At 47.1% G+C, this 6,000-nt stretch overlaps 1 long non-coding RNA gene across 1 annotated transcript in view; it reads right to left on the bottom strand.

Moving 5' to 3' along the window:
* LOC120509880 overlaps nucleotides 1-5,584 on the bottom strand; it is a 30,171-nt gene extending 24,587 nt beyond the window's left edge. Inside the window, exon 1 of the long non-coding RNA XR_005629355.1 lies at nucleotides 5,420-5,584. This is a non-coding gene — a long non-coding RNA (uncharacterized LOC120509880). The remainder of the gene's footprint in view (nucleotides 1-5,419) is intronic.
* Between the last annotated feature and the right edge of the window lie 416 nt (nucleotides 5,585-6,000).

Genomic DNA, 6,000 nt, shown 5'->3' on the forward strand with positions numbered 1-6,000 from the left:
TGTCTCACTGCAGGCTAACAAACTCTTCTCAAATAAGATCCTTGGGGAGATAGCGATCATTGGAACTGTAGGGATTTTTCTAGGGGAAGTAAAGTTGATGGTCTAGATCCTGATCCAGCAATATTCAAATTGACTAAAGCTAAACTGTTGCTGGAAACAGGCATGAGCTGAAGTATGTTGAGGAACTTGTCTTTAAATACATATAATTCATATAAATATATATACACACACATTCATAGATATAAATTTTATATATATAGATATATACATATAAAAGCCTTTAGACATGAAAATATTTTCCTCCTCCAAAAGCATCCTCATCTCAAAGTACAAAGTATTTACATCTGTGGTGTAAATAAGCCTTACTCTTGATCACTGTGCTCATCTTAACTCATAAAAGCAGCAGTATAATTTGAGAAAAAGTACCTTAATGCATGGCTTATCACCCTGTCCTTTTTACAAGTGCTGTCGATTAAAAAGTCTCATTTATTTTCTTTCTTATTCTGGGCAGATTTGCATGTGGTGCTCTCATTTCTAAAGAGAAAAAACTTCAAAATGAACTTTAGAATAAAACCATCTCAAGAACCTCAGCTGTATCTTTGCCTTTGTAACTTTTCCTTCACTGAGAGCTCTTGAAATCAAACGCCAGTAAAAGCACAAGCTCGGCGCTGTTATTTATTATCAAGCACTCGGGGCGTGTGTAAATTTACTCAGCGCTTTACAAGCGGAGATAAAATATCCTGAGAGTCAACACAAGGGATGGCAAACACCAGGGCGGCAGGGAAGGGGAAGGGAGCGCGTCCTGCCCGTCCGACAGCAGGTGGGGCTGCTGCAGTGCGGGCTGGCGGCTGGAGGGAGAGGATGGAGGGAGGATGAAGGCTCCGCAGCTCCCAACCTGCAGGACGCTGACGGCTCCGATTCAGAACCGCTCTGCTTTTCACATCGCTTATTTCATCGCTCCTCTTGGCCTCGGCAAGCCTTAGCCGAAGTTCCCGAGTGCTTTTCTGGGTGTGACTAAAGCAGCGATCAGACAGATCCAGGCCAGTTCGTCACTAACCTGGATCGCATCTCCTGTGGCAAAGCCAGTGACACACAGCCAGCCTACACCTGCCGCTCCTGCCCCGAGAATGACACAGGAACAGGCGAGAGGCACGATTGTAGAAAAGGTAAAGAAGGCTTTATTCAAAATAACAGCGCGGTTTTATACAGCAATACGACAGAGTCTATTTGATTGGCTAACTAACAAAAACACCTTCCTCGCACACTGCCCTTGAAAAGAACAGGAAAACAAAGTAGAAAAACACCACCTGCAAGTTGCTTATGCCTAACAAGTTATCACATCTTTCCAACTCCCTCAAATTTCTCACAAGCCACTGGGAGAAACACTTGCCATTTCTCTCTCTGTCCCATGGCATCCACATGCACCTATGGGAAGCACACTTGAATGACCGAAAAACTGCACTGCATCTCATTTAGAAAACATGCCAACTATTTTTAAAACAATTTTTTACAATACCATCTCCATGTGCAGGTCATTCCCATTGCCCTATCAAATTTAGGAGCATGTCAAAATGATGTTCAAAGCAGAACGCAAGAAAAAGTCCTGAGAACAAATCTTCTTAGCTGAAAGTCTGAAATTTTCAAGTCCAAAGGTCCAGTTATGCTGGACTGAAGGGGAAGCTGAGCCCTTTTTCAGGGAAGAGAATGGGCACGGAAAGTTGGTGCCTGGTTTAGCAACCCAAACCCACTGAAAGATGAGAGCAGCAAGCTCTAAGTGCAGGCAGGCAGAGCTCAGCGAGAAGCCCTGGCTGGCAGAGCAGAGCCCAGGCACTGAGGTCAGCTCTCCTTACCCTGACAGCTCACATGAGCCATGCCACAGGGAACACCAGGAGAGCCCCCAGATTGCTGTGTGCCAGGTGGGCTTGGAGGGCCACTCTTCATCTCTGCTTCTACCACGTCTGAGGCACTGGCAGGATGTTCTGCTGTGGAAACCCAGGGCACTGGGAATGTTTCTCTGTCTGCTCTGGGGCACCCTGACCCCCAGGGGAGCACTGACTTTGACCCTCATCCATGGAGAAAGTTCCCTAGACTTCAAGACACACTAGAATCCACAGAAGTGTGAAATAGATTATAGAGAATAGTAGTATATAGAGTGTAGGTGTATCCCTTGGTGAGAAATTTAGGTTTGGGATTTTTAGTATGTTGTGGATGGAAGCAAGATGGAGGCACAGGGTGTCATCCTGGGTTTCTTCTTCATGGATTTGGCTGGCACTTTGCAATTGGGCAGAAAAGTCTGCATTGTGGGCTTCCAGGGATCAGTTATTGGGTAAAAAGGGAAAATAATCTAAGTGTCAGCTCTTAATTGAATAGTTTAGTCTTAAAAGACCTTGTAACAAGAGATATTTAGCCATTTTGTGCCTTCTAATGAGAAGCTGCAGAACTCATGGTTGTGAGACTGTTTTACTGATAAGAAATAATAAACACCTGAGTCTGAACATGAACTATCATCTCAAGGGCCTTCAATCCCGACCCAGAGAAACCAACATTCTACTGCATGACACAGGCTCTGCCAGCACTTGGCATCTTCCAGAATCAGGCACCATGGGAGGGTTTCTGTTACAGCAGAGACAGCCACCATACCCACAGTGCCACCACACAATTTCAGAAAGCTTTAAGCATTCTCCCAAACACAATAACACCTCACCTCATCAGAAGGCTTCAGGCATCTGCCCACACAGAGTAACATCATGGCACTTCAGAAGGCTGCAAATGTCTGCTCCTTGTGTCCTTCAGCCCCCTTTATGCCCTGCTGTTGGTGCAGTGCCCCTGTGTGCCCTCTGCTCCCTGCGGGGTTGGGCAGCACCCCTGGGCACTCCATGGCTCCTCACCTTCAATAGCATTCACCTGTGCTGCACAGCTGCAGCCCATTAGGGACCAATTAGGGATCAATTAGGGATCACCACAATCACCACCAACCCTGGGCCTTTAGGTTTCAACAGTTCTGGTCATGATTTTTGTGCTGTTACCTCATACTTCTAGCACTGAAGTGTCCACTGCTTTGTCCCCATCTCTCCCCCTGACAAAAAGTAGCTCTACTTAGATAAAACTACTCTTCTGTATGTTGCCTCATTTTCCATCTTTAGTCTCTTAGCACTGGGTCCATATGTGCTGAGGATGTGTCTGGATGGACATTCACATTACTCATGTAAAACACTATCCCTGTTTTCTGCTAGCTAAGCTGAGGGCATCCCATCCACAGCAGCATGGCACTCAGAACAAGCTGCAAAACACACCCAAGGCACAGAATAAACTCTGGGACAATTATTGAACTCAGTCACTGCTAAGTAACCACTCGGTCACTGTGAAATCATTAAGAGCTATCTCAAGGTTTCTCTGCAAGCAGCAGTTGCTGCAGTGTCAACATATCTTGAGATACACACACAAGGTCTCTGGAGACTTGATAAATTGGTTTCTGGCCAGTGCTGCTATTCCCTCTGATGGTTAAATTAAGACAGGCCAACATGCTACAATCACACCTCTATTCTGTCAGGTAGACCTATGGAGATAAAGACAGACCCAAACAAAAAAAGAGTCCCTGCTCACAGCAAGAGACAGATGCATAAAGACAGGCGAAACTGTAATTTTTCCAGAGAACCTAATAATTCCACTGTTTGAAGAGCAGCACACAGAATCAAAATATACACGGGTTGGGCTGGCCATGTCTCAGACACCCCTGAGGTAGTTACAGCTGCTTCTTAACAAGTGCACAGCAGCTCATCAGGCCCAGGGTCCCTGCCTGCCAGCCACAGGACAGCAAGGGGATGAAGGGAACAAGAGTATTAAGAGGGCACGATGCCAAGCTGGGGACCCCTTGACCTTTTTTCTTTTCACTACACAATGCCCCCTTTCCACCACCTGTATGATGCCCCTTTGCAGCATGATGCCCCTTTGCAGGGCCACCACAGTGTCTGAACTTGGAGACATGGCAGGGTTTTCCACTCATACAGGAAGAAAGGGTCAGATAGAAGCATGAAGGAGAGACAAAAGAAGACATAAATGGTTGGAGTCACTTTCAGAAGGAACACAGATGGAAGAAAGCACTGCTCTTTGCCCAGCAAGCTTTGCACTCCCAGTAAGATGCCTGGGTGCAGCAGAGGCACTCCTCTGGGAAAGGAGGAGGAAGCTGCTGTCTGGAGGATGGTAAGGGCTAGAGACAGAGTTTCAGATTTGCACACACCCTCCTTTGAGCAGTGTTTGCCTCACAGCCTTAGCAAATGTGTTCCCTCCAACACATGGCCTATTTTCTTACTGACCTGTATTGCACTGAGACTGCAAGAAGCCTCTGAAACCAGGGGTCTACTTCTCCCCCACAGCCATTTTTACACCAAGTTAGTGTCACTTTTCACAGCAGGCTTAGTCCCAGTTTGCACTTTGCTTGAGAGTAGCATCTTTCCAGATGCAGCAATGCTGAATTAGTGTCAACATTCTTTCCAGAAGCATCATTCCAAATAGATGCCTACCCCTCACAGCAGAAGGGCACACTCTTAAATGTGGTAATTAACAGGCAGCTCTATAAAAAATGCTGTAAACATTAAAAACATGAAATCTTTAGTAGATTTCTTGCATCTGCTGGTAGAGGGTTTGTTTTCCATGGGAGACAAAGCAGTGACTGTGTGTAAATTATGCTCATGCCAAGTGTTAAAATGCAATAACACACCACCCTAGAACATGCATAGAAATGACTGCCTTGCTATCTATTTTGTACTCAAAGCAGTAACTTAATCAACAAAGTAAAGATGAATGGGCTGTTTTACACCCTCATGACAGGAGCTCTTCCATGCTGTTACTTGGAATCAGCAATTCACATTTCCCTCAGAAAACCAAGACCAAAGGGCACAGAGAAGCTTCCTCACTCACATCAGATGAATGCTGGCAATGAAGCCCAAGAAGCCATGCTTAGTCCTTGCAGTAGTCAGAGCCACCACATACATGGCTGTCCACTCTCTATCCAGCCTGGATATTGCTTGCCATATGGGCTGGACAAGGAGCCTCATCTGTGAGCAAAATTCTGAAGCATTCCCTCCTCAGGATACTCCAAACTCCTTTGTGCACTACTTCAGTACAGAAAGCTAAGATGAGCCTGATGCAAACACAATTTCTTCCTTTGTGCTTTGAAGCACTGAGGAAAAATATCACAGCCTAAATCTGGCTTCTGAAGGTGTCTCTGCCCATGGCAGGGGTTTGGAGCTATTGGAGCTACATGATCCCCTAGATGTCCCTTTCAACTCAAGCCTTCCTATGCTTCTATTGCCTCAGGATGTGCTAATGCAACAGCTCTCGTCCTCCTGATGTTTTGTTCTATTTCTCTAACTCTGTCCTCAGGAATTGCCAGCACAGGACAGGAATTTCTGCCACTTACCTTCTGGGGAAATCCCCGCTGGGAAGGTGTAGCAGACGGTTCAGACGGCCACAATCCCAAGAGTGTCACCACCCAATTTCACAAGGCTTCAGCCCATGCAGAGTAGCACCAGACCACTTCAGGAGGCTGCAAGCTGTGCCCTTCTTGTCCTTCAGCCCCCTTTATGCCCTGCTGTTGGTGCAGTGCCCCTGTGTGCCCTCTGCTCCCTGTGGGGTTGGGCAGCACCCCTGGGCACTCCATGGCTCCTCACCTTCAATTTTATTCACCTGTGCTGCACAGCTGGAGCCCACTGGGGGTGAGGCTCAGCCCCAGCCCCACTCCCAATCACCACAAACTGTGTGCCTCCAGCAAGGGTCACGTGTGGTTTGAAAACTGGCCCAGGCAGCATCTGACATTTCCTCCCTGAGGTCACCCTCACAGGGGGAAGTTGACTTTGGCTGGAGCACTGTGTGTTCTGGCTAACCCACCTGGCAGGCAAACTCCCAGGGCACTCCTGGCAGGGTGAACCAGAGCAGCCTGAGGCTGCACTCTGATATTCAGGAAAGCCTGGGGCAGAGACACTGAGTCCAGCACAGAGCCCA

Source organism: Passer montanus, unplaced genomic scaffold, assembly GCF_014805655.1.
Source record: "Passer montanus isolate IOZ18808 unplaced genomic scaffold, ASM1480565v1 scaffold54, whole genome shotgun sequence".
In the NCBI taxonomy this organism is placed as follows: Eukaryota; Metazoa; Chordata; class Aves; order Passeriformes; family Passeridae; genus Passer; species Passer montanus.